Source organism: Tachyglossus aculeatus, chromosome 10 (assembly GCF_015852505.1).
Source record: "Tachyglossus aculeatus isolate mTacAcu1 chromosome 10, mTacAcu1.pri, whole genome shotgun sequence".
NCBI lineage: Eukaryota > Metazoa > Chordata > Mammalia > Monotremata > Tachyglossidae > Tachyglossus > Tachyglossus aculeatus.
Genome location: NC_052075.1, coordinates 17,156,309 through 17,176,998, shown reverse-complemented (window position 1 = coordinate 17,176,998; position 20,690 = coordinate 17,156,309). Strand labels below are relative to the sequence as shown.

The window sequence follows — 20,690 nt, the reverse complement described above, 5'->3', positions numbered from 1 at the left end:
GGAGTGCTTTAAAGCCGATGGGGAGGAGTTTCTGTTTGATGCGGAAGTGGATGGGCAACCCTTGGGAGTTTTCTGTGGAGTGGGGTGACACATCCTTAACGTTTTTGTAGAAAAATGCCTCTCTCCAAGCACTTAGTTCAGTGCTCTGCACACACAGCAAGTGCTAAACACAACTGATAGATTGACTACAGGACGCCTCAATTTCCACACGGAGCACACACACAAAATCAATTTCCTGAGAGCATAAAAGAGTGTTTCAAAGTAGAGTAGGTAAAATGGGGGCTTACTTAGACTCTAGTGGGGGCCGTGAGTGAACACGAACTCAGAAGGTAGTTGGGAAGAGGCTGATCCGAGGAGAAGGAAATTCAGCAGGGGAGAGGTGGGGAGAGCTATGGTTTGGTGGGCTTTCAGGGGAAGGGAGGTCTCCATAGGTGAGAACGAGGGGCAGTGAGACAGTTCATTTGGGAGGAACATGGGAGAGGAAGGCATTCAATCATATTTATTAAGCATTTACCGTGTGCAGAGCACTGTACTATTCATTCATTCCTTCAATCGTATTTATTGAGTGCTTACTGTGTGCAGAACACTGTACTATGTACTTGGGAAGTACAAGTTGGCAACCTATAGAGACGGTCCCTACCCAACAATGGGCTCACAGTCTAGAAACTAGCACTTGGGAGAGGACAATATATCAATAAACAGACACACTTCCTGTCCATAAGGCGGCTAGAACTGGTGCAAAGCCATCACGACAATGGAGGCTTTTGTCCTTTCTTTTTTAAAAAATGGCATTTGTAAAGTGCTTACTATGTGCTAAGCACTGGGAGAGACACAAGCTAATATGGTTAGATACAGCCCCTGTCCCACATGGGGCTCACAGTCTTAATCCTCATTCTTCAGGTAAGGTAACTGAGGCACAGAGAAGTGAGGTGACTTGCCCAAGGTCACACAGTAGACAAGTGGCAGATCTGGGATTAGAACCCAGGTCCTTCTGGTTCCCAGGCCCGTGCTAACAATAATAATTGTGATGTCTGCTAGTATTTGGTATTTGTTATATCTACACTTAGTACACTGCCTGGCACATAGTAAGTGTTTAACAAATAACATTAAAAAGATACCTTTTCTTAAAAAAGGTGGGGGGGGGAATATATGTCCCCCCAAATGCCCTGCTAATTTCATTGTAAGAGGAGGGAAAGTGGCCAGTAGCCAACGTTCTGGTGATCATTGCTTTAGTAATACCTACCAAAAGAGAGGGCGAGCACTGATAAAATTTGTTGTTTAGCCATGGCCCAAACAACCAGCATGTCTTTGTGCCAACTGAAAGTTTGTGGCTAATGTAGTAGAAAAGTTGGCCTTGCGTCCGTATCACTGGGAGAGACTCTCTGGTACCCTTTATCCAAGAAGATAAAATAGGCCCCTTGCCATTCCGGGAACACCAAAGGGGAAGAAGGAAAGGTGCTGGTCCATATGGGGCCTTGAGGGAAAACCTCCTTAATCCCTAATCAATCAGTGGACTTTATTGTGTGCTTACTGTGTACAGAGCACTATACTAAATGCTTGCGGGGGTGGGGGGGTTGTCAATACAACAGAGTTGGTAGACACACTCCCTGCCCACAACGAGCTTACAGCCTAGAAGGGGAGACGGACATTAATATACACAATTTCACCCACAGAGCTTCTGTCCTAATTTTAGCACTGGTGAAAGCACAATTGGACTACTTACTGTATCAGCCTCCTCACTGGCCTCCCCACCTCCAGCCTCTCCCCACTTCAGTCCGTATTCCCTGCACCTTTCTGAAACCTGGCTCGTCCGGCTTCTCTCTTCTCTTCCAAATTTTCCAAGGTTGTTCACCTCCCTCCACATCAAGCAAAGACACTGGCCACTGGCTTTAAGGCTCTCCCCACCTCAGGTCTCAGCCCTCTTCATCCCTTGATCTCTGCTTTTCCCAAGCTCACCTCCTAGCTGTACCCCACTCTTGTGCAGCTTTCCCCCCAACCCCAACTCACAATGTCCCCAGCGCTCCACAAACTCCCCCACAAACCCATATCTGCAAGACCTTCAGCTCTCCCCACCTTCAAAGCCCACCTAAAATTTCATCTCCTCTGACTAATTTTCAGCAGCCTGATTTCTGCCCTCTCTTGCATTTCTGTCCCGCGGTGAGAAGCAGTGTGGCCTAGTGGATAGAGCAAGGGCCTGGGACTCAGAAGGACCTGGGTTCTAATCCCAGCTCTGCCATTTGTCTGCCAAGTGACCTTGGGCAAATCACTTAACTTCTCTGTGCCTCAGTCACCTCATCTGTGAAATGGGGATTGAGAGCGAGCCCCATGTGATACATGGACTGCATCCAACCTGATTAACTTGGATGATGATGGTGATGACGGCATTTGTAAAGCGCTTACTATGTGCCAAGCACTGTTCTAAGCACTGGGGAGGATACAAGGTAATCAGGTTGTCCCACGTGGGGCTCACAGTCTTAATCCCCATTTTACAGAGGAGGTAACTGAGGCACAGAGAAGTTAAATGACTTGCCCAAAGTCACACAGCTGATCAGTGGCAGAGTCGGGATTAGGACCCATGACCTCTGTCTCCCAAGCCTATGCTCTTTGATGGTCAGTGCCTAGAGAAGCAGTGTAGCTCAGTGGAAAGAGCACGGGCTTTGGAGTCAGAGGTCATGGGTTCAAATCCCAACTCCGCCACTTAGCTGTGTGACTTTGGGCATGTCACAACTTCTCTGTGCCTCAGTTACCTCATCTGTAAAATGGAGATGAAGACTGTGAGCCCCCTGTGGGACAACCTGATCACCTTGTAACCTCCCCAGTGCTTAGAACAGTACTTTGCACATAGTAAGTGCTTAATAAATGCCATCATTATTATGCCATTATAATGCTGCTTCCCCAGTGCTTACTACAATGCCTGCTGCATAGTAAGCTCTTGACAAATACCATTAAAAAAAATACAATTTAAAAAAATGTTTTAAATGTCCACCCTCAGCAATTGTGTATATACGCATATTCATTATTTTCTACGTTTGTCTCCCCATTTGGAGCGTAAGCTCCTTGTGGAATAAATATGTGGTACTCTGGAAATTCATTGTTGCTACTCCAGTGTTACTGATTTGATCATTCAGGCATTCTCTGTTGAATCAACAGCAGCTTTTTAACAGATTCATTCATTCAATCGCATTTATTGAGCGCTTACTGTGTGCAGAGCACTGTACTAAGTGCTTGGGAAGTACAAGTTGGCAACATATAGAGACAGTCCCTACCCAACAACGGACTCACAGTCTAGAAGGAGAAGTTAAGAGACTTGCCCAAAGTCACACAGCTGACACTTGGCAGAGTGGGGATTCGAACCCATGACCTCTGCCTCCGAAGCCTGTGCTCTTTCCACTGAGCCATGCTGCTTCTCATGCATTTGACAGATGCCTTGCTATCCTGAGGTGACCATCAACCTGACAAGAAATCTGAAATCAACTCTTTTCTGATAATTCCCACACTGTTAGACTTGTTTTCTTATTTAAAGCTTCTTCATAAATGCCATTAAGATATGCATATGATCTTCTTCCATCCAGATGTTGCTTGCTAAAAATTTTTCCTTGGTTTTTCTCTCACCAGTTAAAAAGCTTAAAACAGTTGTTACATTTGATGAAATATCACCATTAAGGAAATACGTTACACAGCCTCTGAATAATATTCATAAATTGTAGAAGACTGTAAGCAGGTTAAGGGCAGGGAATTTGTCCGCTATTTCTGTTGTATCGTACACTCTCGAGGGCTTAGTACAGCGCTCTGCACACACTAAGTGCTCAATAAATACTACTGATTGATTGATTTGTTAAGCGCTTACTAGGTGCCAAGCACTGTACTGAGCGTCAGGGTAAGTACAAGATAACCAGGCCCCACATGGGGCTCACAGTCTAAATATGAGGGAGAACAGGTAATGAATCCCTATTTTGCAGATAAGAGGAAGTGAAGTGACTTGCCCAAAGTAGAGATTAGAACCCAGGTCCTCTGACCCCAAGGCCCAAGCTCTTTCCCCTAGGTCAGGCTTCTTCTCTAAAATCTCCCCAAACTCAATGGATATTCTTTAATGCTTTGAAAATGTGTACGGTCTTCCATCCAGATGAAACTTGCTCAAAAATATTTTTCTCTTGCTTTGTCTCCCATTATCTAAAAAGCCCTCTTAAAATCCCCTCTCCTCTGACTAATTATCAGCACCCCTGATTTCAGCCCCCTCTCGCACTTACGTAGACATGCACTTGTGACTATACTCACATTCGTTAGTTTCTACGTCTGTCTCCCTGTGATCAATGAAAAATCACCATTAAGAAAACGTTATTTTCTTTATAAAATATTAATAAACAGATTTAAAATATATTGTTGATTTTATCATTCTCCAGTTCCACAAGGGGTGAAAGATAAAGAAAAGGTAGAAATGGCGCAACTGTCATCAGGGCTTCCAGAAACCTTCACAAATGATATTTAATAGACGATTTTCCATTATACTGCATACATTCTCTACTTCTGCCATTTCTTCCTAAGACAGAAAATGCTCTCAGAACACATTTGCAGCACTTTTGCTTAGTGATGGTCTATAAATTCACTCTAATGAAGAAATTTCTCATTTTATAGAGAAGGCACCCGCTAAAGACAATCCTATGAAAAGTACACTTCTCACTGGGGAGAAAAACGCTTCCAACATACTGCTTAACGTCGGAGTTGTAGAAACTTTTGTTTAAAATGTATGTTTTCCCTCTGTTACACGGCAGCACAGAGAAAAAACTGGTCTAGATTTTCAAACCAATTCCCTCACTGCTGCAACCATCTGTCTTCTGGAACCTAATCCATCAGTCAACGATATATTACTGAGCGCTTACTAAGTGCACAGCACTGTACTAAGTGCTTGGGAGAGTCCAATTCAACGGATGGCATGAGGACCCATCAACTTCTATACGAAGAAGTTTCTGAATCCTTTTTTTGACCTTATCATACACAGATAAGGTACGCACAGAACTCGCCCTGCCTGTTTGAGATGAAGCTACGGACTGGCTCCTATCTGCGTGCAGAGGCGGCTGACGGGAACGGAACACGACTGACAATCCGCAACACGTTAAGTGCACGCAAAGAACGATCCTGTGCCGCCCAAAAGCATCTGACCCCATCTTTCAGTCTTCCCTCTTTCCTCTCCAGACCACAGGCTCGTGACAGGAGGGGAACGTGTCTACCAATTCTGTTGTACTGTACTCTCCCCCGTGCTTAACGCGGTGCTCTGTGCACTGTAAATGCTCAATAAACACGACCGATTGATTTGAGTCTCCTCATGGAGATCAATCCCTCTCCTCATTGCCACACATTAGGTGGGCTGCCCATCAATCCAGTGGTATTTCCTGAACGCTTACTGTGTGCGGAGCACTGTACTAAGCACTTGGGAGAGTACACTACAGATAGAGACGGCTGCAGATTCTCCCGACAACCACTGCTCGAACCTGTGGTGCAGTCTCCCTCTCGTTTTCTAATGGCATTTATTAAGCGCTTATTATGTGCCAGGCACTGTACTAAATACTAAGGCGATTCATCATCATCAATCGTATTTATTGAGCGCTTACTGTGTGCAGAGCACTGTACCAAGCGCTTGGGAAGTACAAGTTGGCAACATGTAGAGACAGTCCCTACCCAGCAGTGGGCTCACAGTCTAAAAGGGGGAGACGGAGAACAAAACCAAACATACTAACAAAATAAAATACATAGAATAGATATGTACAACTAAAATAAATAGAGTAACAAATATGTACAAACATATATATAGATATACAGGTGCAGTGGGGAAGGGAAGGAGGTAAGATGGGGGGGATGGAGAGGGGGACGAGGGGGAGAGGAAGGAAGGGGCTCAGTCTGGGAAGGCCTCCTGGAGGAGGTGAGCTCTCAGTAGGGCCTTGCTGATTCAAGCTAAATCAGGTTGGGACCCAGTCCATGTCCCACACGGCTACAGTCTTAGTCCCCATTTTACCGTGGGCCGGGATGGTGTCTACCAACTCTGTTGTACTGTACTCTCCCAAGCGCTTAGTACAGTGCTCTGCACACAGTAAGCCTTCAATAAATACCACTGATCGGTTCTGCCGAGTCAATGCATCCCCTGTGCGGTCGTTTTCCGCCGGCCAGACAAATGAAACACAGCCCGGAAGCCCCCGCTGCCCGCCGTGATCTAAACAGTGGCACCTTATCGAATGCCCCCCAGCGTGGCACAGGGGGTCTCTAAAACAGATCACGGCAGCCACGGGAGGAGCGGGACGCTCAATGGACCACGATCTGATCTGAAACTCCCTCCCCGTGGCTAAGGCTGCCAGGGTCAGCAAGTCAATCCAAGAGACCGTTGTTAACAACTTGCTCGAGTACAAAGGACAACACTCTATATGATGATGATTATTATTAGTGATGAATCAAAAATTCATTCATTCATACATTCATTCAACTGTACTTATTGGGTGCTTACTGTGTGCAGAGCACTGTACTAAGCGCTTGGAAAGTACAATCCAGCAACAAATAGAGACAATCCCTGCCCACAACGGGCTCACAGTCTAGAAGGAGGATTGAATCCCCATTTTACAGATGCTCTCTGTCACCTGCCTGTCATAATCCAGGCCCCCTTTAGGCCCATGTTTGGTGTGAATTTTCAGAACGTGATTCTAAGTTCATCAATCAGTCGGACTTATTGAGAGCGGTCTGTGTGCACTTGGGAGAGTACAATACAATCCAGCTGGACGACATGTTCCCTGCCCACAACAAGTTTGCGGTCTAGAGTTTATAACCATAAGGTTTGGACCAGGGTGTTCGCTGACCAGGGTCCCAAAAGATGGGATTGCCTTTATTGCCACTTCCGAGGGAATGGCACGCTTTGGCTAGCAAACCAGGGACTTCATCGGTCCCTCCTGTTCCCAGGGAACTACTTAACGTTAGCTGGGACGGATGGCATCGTCACCTTCCAACCGACGGCCTGTGATGTCCAAACCAGGCCTCTAGACGGGATGCTCGACCTCTACAATGTAAGCTCTTTGTAGGCAGGGAACCTGTCTCCCAACCCCCTTATCCTGTACTCTCTCAAGTGCTCGGTATGGTGCTCTGCACACAGTTAAGCGCTCAATAAATACCACTGGTTGACTGAATGATTCCTTGGCAACTCCTCTCAGCCATCAGAGCAATACTCCTCTAGACTGTAAACTCACTGTGAGCAGGAAATGCATCTGTTATGTCACACTATCCCAAGCTCTTAGACCTGTGCCCTGCCTCCAGTAGGCACTCAATAAATACGATTAATTGAGTCGGCACGCAGGGGCCCTCCAACGCACCCGACTGCAGCACAGCCTCGGGCAAGAAGCCCAAGAGTGAGAATCAGGACAGCTGCGACCAGAGCCGCCACTTTGCGTTTTGGGCAAGTCACCTGACTTCTCTGAGCCTCGGTTTCCTCATCTGTCAAACGGGTATAAAATACCTGCTCTCCTGACTATCTTGCATCTTATCACAGTGCTTGGCATCATTACCAACATTACTTTTATTATTTACTGTCATTTTTATTATTACCTGACATACATACACTAAGATATGTTAACAAGACTCAAGTCTGGATAAATGGGGGATGACAATTCCTGTTCTGCCACTCATTCAACAAAAAAAAACCCCAACCACCTAATAACAAAAAGAGCTGGAGTACTGCTTGGCTCTTGGGTTTGAAAATGTTAGCTATGTTATTGTTCCTATATTAATAATAATAAGAAGAAGAATAGGGGTATTTGTGAAGTGCTTACTATGTGCCAAATAGTGTAATAAGCACTAGGGTCCATTTCATTTCATTTATTTTATTTAATCATATTTATTGAGCGCTTACTGTGTGCAGAGCACTGTACTAAGCGCTTGGTAAATTCAAGTTGGCAACATATAGAGACGGTCCCTACCCAACAGCGTGCTCACAGTCTAGAAGGGGGAGACAGACAACAAAACAAAACATATTAACAAAATAAAATACATAGAATAAATATGTACAAGTAAAATAAATAGAGAAATAAATATGTACAAACACAAGATAATCAGGTTGGACACAGTTCCTGTCCCGACATGGGGCTCACGTTCTAAGTAGGAAGGGGAACAGATATTAGATTCCCATTTTGCAGATGAGGGAACTGAGGCACAGAGAAGTGAAGTGACTTGCCCATGATCACCCAGCAGGTAAGTGGAGGAGCTAGGATTAGAACTCAGGCCCTCTGATTCCCAGGCCCGCTCTCTATCCACTAGGCCATGCTGCTTCCCTACCAATAACTACATTATTGTTTCTCCATTTACATAACTTTTATAGCCTTGTTTCTTTACATAACGTTTCTTCTAGGCCAGTTCCTAATTTGCCTTGCCAAACTAAGGGCCATTTACTGGTAGCAGAGTCAACAGCAATCACTTAGCTTCTTTGGTACTTTTAATTGAATCCGAAGAAAAGTTATGCCCTAGAGATACAAATATAATGACACGCAATAATAACAATATAAATGTTATGGAAATACAGAAACAATAATATTAAAGTTATGTAAATCGAAAAACAATAATATAAATGTTATCAATCAGTCATATTTATAATGTACAAATACATTATATTTGTATCTATGAGGCATAACTTTTCTTCGGATTCAATTAAAAGTACCAAAGAAATTAAATGGTTACTGTTGACCCTGCTACCGGTAAATGGCCCTTAGTTTGGCAACGCAAATTAGGAACTGGCCTAGAAGAAATGTGGCTCTGCAGAAATACTGTCTGACCACAAAGCAAGCGTTTCTTCAGAAAAATCCCGTTGCTCAAGGCCGTCTAATAATGCAGGGGCGTTATTATAACATGGGGAAAGATCGAGGTGGATTCTTCAGGTTGGTAACTAAGGTTGTGTCGATCCTCCTTCCCTTCCCCACAGCACCTGTATATATGTTTGTACATATTTATTACTCTATATATTTATTTATTTTACTTGTACATATCTATTCTATTTATTTTACTTTGTTAGTATGTTTGGTTTTGTTCTCTGTCTCCCCCTTTTAGACTGTGAGCCCGCTGTTGGGTAGGGACTGTCTCTATATGTTGCCAACTTGTACTTCCCAAGCGCTTAGTACAGTGCTCTGCACACAGTAAGCGCTCAATAAATACGATTGATGATGATGATGATGATGACTGCTGAGAAGCAGCAGTGAGGCGGGGATAGAGCTTGGGCTTGGGAGGCTGAAGGTCACGGGTTCTAATTCTGGCTCCACCACTTGTCTGCTGTGGGATCTTGGGCATGTCACTTAACTTCTTTGTGCCTCGGTTATCTCATCTGTAAAAAAATGGGGATTAAGAGTGTGAGCCCAATGTGGGACGGGGACCGTGTCTCCAACCTGATAAGCTTATATCTACCCCAGTGCTTAGAACAGTGCTTGGCACGGGGAGCACTTAAGCACCATAGTTATTATTAATGTTGATGATATAGTATGCACTCAAAACATGGTGAGAAAACACGCACTTATGAACGGAGAGACTAAACGAAACCGAGGCACAGACAGGAAGGGCATTTTTTAAATCCTATTTTCACAGACTTATGCCAGGATTTAACTGCCAATCTAATTTGTAAAAGGCGCAGCCATCAATATGATGTGATGTCCACCTCTGAGGCCAAATCAAAATCGTAAGAGAAGAAGCATGTTGTATCATCATCATCATCATCAATCGTATTTATTGAGCGCTTACTATGTGCAGAGCACTGTACTAAGCGCTTGGGAAGTACAAATTGGCAACATATAGAGACAGTCCCTACCCAACAGTGGGCTCACAGTCTAAAAGGGGAGACAGAGAACAAAACCAAACATACTAACAAAATAAAATAAATAGAATAGATATGTACAAATAAAATAAATAAATAGAGTAAAAAAATATGTACAAACATATATAGATATATACGGGTGCTGTGGGGAAGGGAAGGAGGTAAGATGGGGGGGATGGAGAGGGGGACGAGGGGGAGAGGAAGGAAGGGGCTCAGTCTGGGAAGGCCTCCTGGAGGAGGTGAGCTCTCAGTAGGGCCTTGAAGGAGGAAAAGAGCTAGCTTGGCGGATGGGCAGAGGGAGGGCATTCCAGGCCCGGGGGATGACGTGGGCCGGGGGTCGATGGCGGGACAGGATAGAACATGGGCTTGAGAGGCAGGAGGTCATCATCATCATCATCAATAGTATTTATTGAGCGCTTACTGTGCGCAGAGCACTGTACTAAGCGCTTGGGAAGTACAAGCTGGCAACATATAGAGACGGTCCCTACCCAGGTCATGGGTTCTAACCCCTGGCCCTGCCGCTTGTCTGCTGTGTGACCTCGGGCAAGTCACTTCGCTTCTCTACGTCTCAGTTACCACATCTGTAAAATGGGGCCTCAATACCTGTTCTCCCTCCTACTTCGACTGTTGGGACCTGAATATCTTTTTATCTTCCCCATCGCTTAGTACGGTGCCCGGTGCATTGGTGAACGCTGAGCAAAATCGCAATTGTATCTACCCCAGCTCTTGGAACAGTGCTTAGCACAGAGTAGGCACTTAACAAATACTGTTATTATTATTATTATTACTATTATTATTATTAGTCTTGAGCCCCCTCGGCTTCGTGGGTGCTGAGGAACTGACCTGGAGCGGCGGTCCCAGGTGGCATGAAGAGGTGGCAGGAGTCGCGCACGTGGACAAACACGTGGGCGTGCACGTGCACACGGACGGAGACCGGCGGCGCCCCCTTCTGGTGGCGCCCCCCCCGGGCTGGGGCCCGACCCGGCAGCGCCCCCACTGGTGACACCCGGGGCTACAGCTTCCTCCTCTGCGGGGGCCCGAGCCGGCAGCGCCCCCACTGGTGACACCCGGAGCTGCAGCTCCTCCTCTGCGGGGGCCCGAGCCGGCAGCGCCCCCTCTGGTGACACCCGGAGCTACAGCTTCCTCCTCTGCGGGGGTCCGAGCCGGCAGCGCCCCCTCTGGTGACACCCGGAGCTGCAGCTCCTCCTCCGCGGGGGCCCGACCGGGCAGCGCCCCCTCTGGTGACACCTGGAGCTGCAGCTCCTCCTCTGCGGGGGTCCGAGCCGGCAGCGCCCCCACTGGTAGCGCCCGAAGCTTCACCTCCTCCTCTCAGGGTGCCCGAGCCGTCAGCGCCCCCTCTGGCGGCGCCCGGAGCTGCAGCTCCTCCTCTGCGGGGGTCCGACCCGGCAGCGCCCCCTCTGGTAGCACCCGAAACTTCACCTCCTCCTCTCAGGGTGCCCGACCCGTCAGCGCCCCCTCTGGCGGCGCCCGGAGCTGCAGCTCCTCCTCTGCGGGAGTCCGACCCGGCAGCGCCCCCTCTGGTAGCACCCGAAGCTGAGGCTCCCTCTCTCAGTGTGCCCGACCGGCAGCGCCCCCTCTGGCGGCGCCCGGAGCTGCAGTTCCTCCTCTGCTGGCGCCCGACCCGTCAGCGCCCCCTCTGGTAGCACCCGAAGCTGCAGCTCCTTCTCTCAGGGTGCCCGAGCCGTCAGCGCCCCCTCTGGTAGCACCCGAAGCTGCAGTTTCTTCTCTCAGGCTGCCCGACCCGTCAGCGCCCCCTCTGGTAGCGCCCGAAGCTGCTGCTCCCTCTCTCAGTGTGCCCGACCGGCAGCGCCCCCTCTGGCGGCGCCCGGAGCTGCAGCGCCTCCTCCGCTGGGGTCCGAGCCGGCAGTGCCCCCTCTGGCGGCACCCGGAGCTGCAGCTCCTCCTCTCCGGGGGGTCCGAGCCGGAAGCGCCCCCTCTGGCGACACCCGGAGCTGCAGCTCCTTCTCTGCTGGGGTCCGAGCCGGCAGCGCCCCCTCTGGCGGCGCCCGGAGCTGCAGCGCCTCCTCTGGGGCGTCCGGCGGCGCTTCGGCCCTTCCGCCGGCGCTCCGGCCTTGTGGCTGAGGGGAGGGAGACGGCGAAAGAAAAGAGGGCGAGCGGAGCACAAGAAATGTGAGGAGGCGGCGGAAAATATCCCTCCGCCGAGCGCCTCCCGCGAGAGGGGAGGGCGGAGCCGAGGTGACGTCACAGGGGGCGGGGCCTGCGAGGGGGCGCACGAGCGCCCCTCCCGGCGGGCCACGCCCACTCCATCATGAGGCCACGCCCACTCCCCCGCCTCCTGAGGGCTCGCCTCCTCCAGGAGGCCTTCATTCATTCCTTCAATCGTATTTATTGAGCGCTTACTGTGCGCAGAGCACTGTGCTAAGCGCTTGGGAAGCACAAGTCGGCAACATTCATTCATTCAATCGTATTTATTGAGCGCTTACTGTGTGCAGAGCACCGGACTAAACGCTTGGGAAGTCCAAGTTGGCAACATCTAGGGACGGTCCCTACCCAACAGCGGGCTCACAGGCTAGAAGGGGGAGACAGAGAACAAAACATATTAACCAAATAAAATAAATAGAATAAATATGTACAAGTAAAATAAGTAAATAGGGTAATAAATACGTACAAACATATATACATACATATACATATACATTCCCCCGGGCCTGGAATGCCCCCAATCCCTCTGTCCATCCGCCAAGCTAGCTCTCTTCCTCCCTTCAAGGCCCTGCTGAGAGCTCACCTCCTCCAGGAGGCCTTCCCAGACTGAGCCCAATCCTTCCTCTCCCCCTCCTACCCCTCTCCATCCCCCCATCTTACCTCCTTCCCTTCCCCACAGCACCTGTATATATGTATATATGTTTGTACATATTTGTTACTCTATTTATTTTACTTGTACATATCTATTCTATTTATTTTATTTTGTTAGTATGTTTGGTTTTATTCTCTGTCTTCCCCTTTTAGACTGTGAGCCCACTGTTGGGTAGGGACTGTCTCTATATGTTGCCAACTTGTACTTCCCAAGCGCTTAGTACAGTGCTCTGCACACAGTAAGCGCTCAATAAATACGATTGATGATGATAGGTGCTGTGGGGAGAGGAAGGAGGGAGCTCAGTCTGGGAAGACCTCCTGGAGGAAGTGGGCTCTCAGTAGGGCCTTTCCAGACTGAGCCCCCTTTTTCCTCTCCCCCCTCCCCATCCCCCCCACCCTCCCTCCTTCCCCTCCCCACGGCACCTGTATATTCATTCATTCATTCATTCATATGTATATATTTCAATTCAATTCAATTGTATTTATTGAGCACTTACTGTGTGAAGAGCACTGTACTAAGCGTTTGGGAAGTACAAGTTGGCAACGTATAGAGACGGTCCCTACCCAACAGCGGGCTCACAGTCTAGAAAGGGAAAACGGACAACAAAACAAAACATATTAACAAAATAAAATAAATAGAAGAAATATGAACAAATTAAATAAATAAATAAATAAATAAATAAATACGTACAAATATATACAGGTACTGTGGGGAGGGGAAGGAGGTAAGGCGGGAGGGATGGAGAGGAGAGTCACACAGGTGACAAGTGGCAGAGGTGGGATTCGAACCCATGACCTCTGACTCCAAAGCCCGTGCTCTTTCCACTGGGCCACGCTGTACTCCCAAGCGCTTAGCACAGTGCTCTGCACCCAGTAAGTGCTCAATAAATACGATTGAATGAATGAACGGAGGCCTTCCCAGACTGAGCCCCCTCCTCCCCCTCCCCATTCCCCCCGCCTTACCTCCTTCCCCTCCGCACAGCACCTGGATATATGTATATATGTTTGTACAGATTTATTACTCTATTTATTATACTTGTACATATTTATTCCATTTATTTTATTTGGTTAATATGTTTTGTTTTGTTGTCTGTCTCCTGCTTCTAGACTGTGAGTCCGCTGTTGGGTAGGGACTGTGTCTGTATGTTTCCAACTCGTACTTCCCAAGCGCTTAGCACAGTGCTCTGCACACAGTAAGCGCTCAATAAATACGATTGAATGAGTGAACGGAGGCCTTCCCAAACTGAGCCGCCTCCTTCTTCTCCCCCTCCTCCCCCTCCCCCCCATCTCCCCCGCCTTACCTCCTTCCCCTCCCCACAGCACCTGTGCATATATATATATATATGTTTGTACATATTTATCACTGTAGTTATTTATTTATTTTACTGGTACATATTTATTCTATTTATTTTATTTTGTGAATATGTTTTGTTTTATTGCCTGTCTCCCGCTTCTAGACTGTGAGCCCACTGTGGGGTAGAGACCGTCTCTATATGTTGCCGACTTGGACTTCCCAAGCGCTTAGTACAGTGCTCTGCGCACAGTAAGCGCTCAATAAATACGATTAAATGAATGAATGAATTGAGCGCTTACTGTGTGCAGAGCACTGTACTAAGCGCTTGGAAAGTACAATTCAGCAACAGAGACAATCCCTCCCCAACAAACCCTCCCTCCCCACAGTCTAGAAGGGGAGAGACAGACAACAAAACAAGTAAACAGGCATCAATAGCACCAATATAAATAAATAGAATTATGGATATATATACATCATTAATAAAATAAATAGAATAATAAATCTGTACATATATACACAAGTGGGGTAGAGCAGAGGGAGGGAGTCAGGGCAATAGGAGTCAGGGAAAGCAGCGTGGCTCAGTGGAAAGAGCCCGGGTTTTGGAGTCAGAGATCATGGGTTCGAATACCGACTCTGCCAATTGCCAGCTGTGTGACTTTGAGCAAGTCACTTAACTTCTCTGTGCCTCAGTTACCTCATCTGTAAAATGGGGATTAAGACTGTGAGCCCCACTTGGGACAACCTGATTCATTCATTCATTCAATCGTATTTCCTGAGCGCTTACTGTGTGCAGAGCACTGGACTAAGCGCTTGGGAAGTCCAAGTTGGCAACATATAGAGACGGTCCCTACCCAACAGCGGGCTCACAGTCTAGAAGGGGGAGACAGACAACAAAACAAAACATATTCACAAAATAAAATAAATAGAATAGTAAATATGTACAAGTAAAATAGAGTAATAATAGAGTAATAAATCTGTACAAACATATATACAGGTGCTGTGGGGAGGGGAAGGAGGTAAGGTGGGGGGATGGGAAGGGGGAGGATGGGGAGAGGAAGGAGGGGGCTCAGTGTGGGTCAAGTGACTTGCCCAAAGTCACACAGCTGACCGGTGGCAGAGCCCAGATTAGAACCCACAACCTCTGACTCCCAAGCCCGGGCTCTTTCCACCAAGCCACGCTGCTTCTCCTTATCCCCCCGTGGAGCTCACAGTCTTAATCCCCATTTTACAGATGAGGAAACCGAGGCACAGAGAAGTTCATGCCCGATTAGTTAAGCACCAATCTCATGTTTCTATCCCCTTCTCCTTCTTTCTGTCCATACTCTGAGCCCGTTGTGGGCAGGGAATGTCACTGGTTATTGTTGTATTGTACATCCCATGCACTTAGTACGGTGCTCTGCACACAGTACGCACTTAGTAAATACGATTGAATGAAATGACTTGCCCAAGGTCACACAGCAGACAAGAAACAAGACAACTTGTTGAGCTGTGCTTGACACACAATATAAGCACTTAACCAATACCATTAAAAAAAATTGGTCACCTCACTGCAGCAGGCTAGTGATGGTCATCAATCAAGGGTATTTATTGAACGCTTACTATGTTCAAAGCACCTGACTAAGCACTTGGGAGAGTACAATACAACAATACAACAGTGTGGTGCTCCAGCCGCCTCAGGAATATTAAAGCGCTTCATTCATTCATTCAATCGTATTTATTGAGCGCTTACTGTGTGCAGAGCACTGTACTAAGCGCTTGGGAAGTACAAGTAGGCAACATATAGAGACAGGCCCTACCCAACAGTGGGCTCACAGTCTAGAAGGGGGAGACAGACAACAAAACAAAACATATTAACAAAATAAAATAAATAGAATAAATACATACAAATAAAATAAATAGAGTAATAAATACGTACAAACATATATACATATTACTGTGTGTCAAGCACTGTCCTAAGTACCAGGGAAGATACAGGATAATCATCATCATCAATCGTATTTATTGAGCGCTTACTGTGTGCAGAGCACTGTACTAAGCTCTTGGGAAGTACAAGTCAGCAACATATAGAGACAGGCCCTACCCAACAGCGGGCTCACAGTCTAGAAGGGGGAGACAGACAACAAAACAAAACATATTAACAAAATAAAATAAATAGAATAAATATGTACAAATGAAATAGAGTAATAAATAAGTAGAAACATATATAAATATTACTATGTGTCAAGCACTGTCCTAAATAACAGGGAAGATACAGGATAATCAGGACAGTCTCTGTTCCCCACAAGGCTCACTATCAAAATAGGAAGGTGAACAGGTGTAGGATCCGCATTTTACAGATGAGGCAACTGAGACCCAGAAAAGTGAAGTGATTTGTGCCCAAGGTCACACAGAAGGCACGACGCAGAGCTGGGATTAGAACCCAGGTCCTCCGACTCCCAAGTTCATGCTCTAACCATTAGGCAACACTGCTAAATCCTGCCCTTAAACCACTGGGGCTCAAGAGGCCGGGTGTCAGCAATGGGGATTTATTTTCATGGACAAAATTGCAAGCGATTTTCTCTCCAAGGCACTCATTAATAGATCCAGTTTTAAGTTTCGAAACAGCTGTTCTTCAGTGTTTTTCTTCTATCCTATGCTATGAACAAAGACTGCCTCCAATACTAATAATAATTCAATGTATAATCAAATAATAATTCAATTCATATCTTTGTATTTTTGCCACTCTCCTGCTGTCCCTCTGGATGTAAATAGATTTTATACTTAAAATTATTGAGGGCATTTCTCAATGCGCTGCTCCACTGGGCTCTTGATGCCCAAACTGCCCTAGTGGGAATGAGACTGGTAGGCTGGTAGGGACCGGAATGGCATGGCACCAGGAAAACAACTAGGACTATAATCAGTTCTTTCATATAAATTCTTGGACTCGAAGTCTTTGTGATTGGATCCAGGCTCCTCCAGGAGGTTGACAAACCCAACCGCCTCCTCAACAATCAATCGTATTTCCCAAGTGCTTACTCCGTGTGGAGCACTGAACAAAACACTTGGAAGGGTACAATCAAGTAGGTTGATATGATCCTTGCCCTCAAGGAGCTTACAATCTAGTAGGTGATACAGGCATTAAAATAAATTCCAGGATGCAACAGAGTATAAGGGGTGTGGAGGCAGGGGAGGGATTAGCAGCATTTTCCGAGGGGTTCAAAGACACTACCCTTTCTGATCAACTCATGTGACCCCTAAAATTGCCTCTGGGACCAATCTCTCTCCCTCGGCCACTACAGAGACCTTTATGTTATTCACAGCTATCGATTTTTCCTGAAAAGACACCCCTGTCATTAATGGGGATAATTGAGAGTGTAGAGAATTTCTATTTTTCCTGAATAGACTCCCCCTGCCATTAATGGGGATAATTGAGAGTGTAGAGAATTTCCAGTCTTTCACAAGAATGAATACTAACTCTGGGTCCTTTTTTGTCCACAGCGAGGATGACCACTATAGGATTAGGAGAGCTCTGATAGGATTAGGATATCTAAGATTCACTGAAGCTCTAAAGAAGTAGTTTGATGTAGAAGATACCTGGAAATGTAATGGTTTTAGGGGTCTATTTGTAGAGTGCTCTGAAAGTCGGGCTTTGATGATTTGTTCTTAGAATGTTCATTCATTGATAGATAAATCAGCGTAGCAAAATAGATAGAGCACGGGCCTAAGAGTCAGAAGGGCCTGGGCTCAAATCCTGGCTCTGCCACGTTTCGACTGTGTGACCTTGGGCAAGTTCACTTCCCTGTGCCTCGGTTACTTTATCTGTAAAATGGAGATTAAGACTGGGAGCTCTGGTGGGACATGACCTGTCTCCAACCTAAGTAACTTGTATCTACCCCAGTGCCTGACACACAGAAAAAGTTAAGCAATTACCGTAACAAAAAAATTGGGCAAAACTAATCACAGATATCTAACCATAATGCAGCAGAAAAACCCAAACCAACCTCTACCCCTATTCCTAAATAAAAGCTATTTGCTCCCTGGGTTGTCAAGCTGAGTTGAATTTTTTGAAATAATGAAAATGATAATAATAATAATAATTTAATAGTATTTGTTAAGCATTTACTATGTGCCAAGTACTGTACTAAATGCTAGGTGAGACACAAAATAACAAGGTTGGACATAGTCCCTATGCTTCATGTGGCTCACAGACTAAAGAGGAAGCAGAACAGGTATTGAATTGAATCCCCATTGTCCTGTTGAGGAAATGGAGACACAGAGAAGTTTAGTGACTTGCCTAAAATTATCCAGCAGGTAGGTGGGAGAGTCAGGGTTAGAACCCAGGCCCTCTAACCCCCAGACCCATGTTTGTTCCACTAGGCCACGCGGCTTCTCTTTGACTCATTTGACTACAGACAGAAAGGTACCATGAGGTACCATGAAGCCAATGCCACTTGATGCCCAGTGATCAATCATCCTATTTTTTAAGTTCCTACTGTGTGTAGAGCACTGTCCTAAGCACTTGGGAGCGAACAATATAACAGAGTTGGCAGACACATTCCCTGCCCACAGAGAAAACCAATCAGAGGAGGGCGACACATAAAGTCATGTTTTAAATGGTGGAATTGAACAGTAAAAGTTCCCCAGAAGCTTCTCATTTGCTATGGGATTCGTAAATTATCAAGTCATACACAACCCTGCTGCCAACGACTGCTTCCCTTTCAACGTCTCAGCAGGTTTTTGTCTGGTGGGAAATCTTCATGCTTCGTTGTAGTTTGTTAATACTCCCTTTGCATTGTCCTGAACTATGCCGGTCCCTGGTCCTGGGAAACCTCACTTGATTTCAGCATGATTTTATACAATCAATACAGCCTCAGTGAGTTCGAGTAGCGAGTCCATCAAGTAGAGAAGATAATTCAATTGAGTCCTGACTGCAAAATGGAGTCTTTCAGAAACTGTAGAAATTAACATTAAAAATCTCTCCTTACAACCTCATTTACTTCCCTTCCCCGGATCTGGCAACTTTCTCTAGATTTTATGCTCACTGTGGACAGGGAACATTCATTCATTCATTCAATCATATTTATTGAGCGCTTACTGTGTGCAGAGCACTGTACTAAGCGCTTGGGAAGTACAAGTTGGCAACATAGAGAGACAGTCCCTACCCAACAGTGGGCTCACAGTCTAGAAGTGAACATGCTTACCAACTCTATTATCCCTGTACTAAGTACAAAGTACTACCACTTTACTAAGTGGTACTAATACAAGCTAATTGGGTTGGACACAGTCCCTGTCCCACATGGGGTTCACAGCCTTCATCCACATTTGATGATCCCCATTTTAAGCGCTTAGTACAGTGCTCTGCACACCGTAAGCACTCAATAAATACGATTGATTGGTGAGGGATGAGATGAAGTAAATGAGCCCCAGAGAAACAAAGTGACTTGCCTAGACAAGTGGTGGAGCCAGGATTAAAACCCAGATAATAATAATATTGTACGCTCCCAAGCACTCAGTACAGTGCTCGACACACAGTGAGCACTCAATAAACACCATTGATTGATTGATTTCTTGTACCCCTACACCCCCAAATATCCCACCCCAAGAATGGATGATTTTGTGGAGTGTTTTTCTTATTGCCTTCCACTGAAACCTAAAAAAATCCTAAATAACATAGAGTATGGGGGATGACTTAATTGGATAAAATCCAACGTATATTAACTCTTTATTTTTTATGGTATTTGTTAAGCACTTACTATGTGCCAGGCACTCTACTAAGTGGTACTAATTCAAGCTAATCAGGTTGAACACAGTCCCTGTCCCACATGGGGTTCACAGCCTGCATCCCCATTTGATGAGGGATGAGATGAGGTAAATGAGCCCCAGAGAAACAAAGTGACTTGCCCAGACAAGCGGCGGAGCCAGGATTAAAACCCAGATATTAATAATAAAGATGGTATTTGTTAAGCACTTACTACGTGTCAATCACTGGTCTAAGTGCCGGGGTAGATACAAGCTAATCAGGTTGGACACAGTCCCTCTCCTGCATGGGGCTCACAGTCTTAATCCCCATTTTGTAGATGAGGTAACTGAGGCACAGAGAAGTTAAGTTACTTGCCCAAGGTCACACAGCAGACAAGTGACGGAGCCAGGATTAGAACCCAGGTCCTTCCAGCTCCCAGGCCCATGCTCTAATCACTAGACCATGCTGCTTTGAACGAACAGAGGAGGTTGGGACCCTTCTGAGGTAAGACAGGGAGCTTTTGTCTGAGCTTCAGAAACATCTAGGTAACAAGCTGCCACTGTTCAACTTCTTGGCAGAAGATTTCCATCTTCTGAGGGCTACCCGAGTCTCCAAGACACTTATGCCAGCACTTTGGTGCAAGTCAAGCCGTTGTTTTTCCATGGGCATTGTATTACATTTGATTAAAGTTTTCTGTTCCAGGAGAACAAATTCGATATCTCCCCTGCATGGTTGTCTTCTGGCAAGAGCGGTCTGGAAGTAAACAAACTTGAAGTGAACAGAAGGTCTGGGCAGGGGGATGATAACTACAATGAAGAAAAGAAAATTAAGGGTGTGTGTGCTAACCTCCCGCGCTCCTACCCAAGAAACTGATTTCAATAGATTCTCCCTGCTGTTTCAGCCTAGTCCTCACCTGGAGCAGGGTGAGGCCCTGGGTTCTAATCCTGCTGCTCCACTTGTCTGCTCTGTGTCCTTGGGCCAGTCAGTTCACTTCTCTGTGCCTAGGTTGCCTCATTTTTAAA

The 20,690-nt window shown here is 46.4% G+C and overlaps 1 protein-coding gene across 1 annotated transcript in view; it reads right to left on the bottom strand.

Annotated features, from left to right (window-relative positions):
- Nucleotides 1-10,733, bottom strand: part of KLHL5 (kelch like family member 5) — a 47,889-nt gene extending 37,156 nt beyond the window's left edge. The window contains exon 1 of the mRNA XM_038752890.1: nt 10,664-10,733. The gene's annotated coding sequence lies outside the window, so the exon portion shown is untranslated. The remainder of the gene's footprint in view (nt 1-10,663) is intronic.
- Between the last annotated feature and the right edge of the window lie 9,957 nt (nt 10,734-20,690).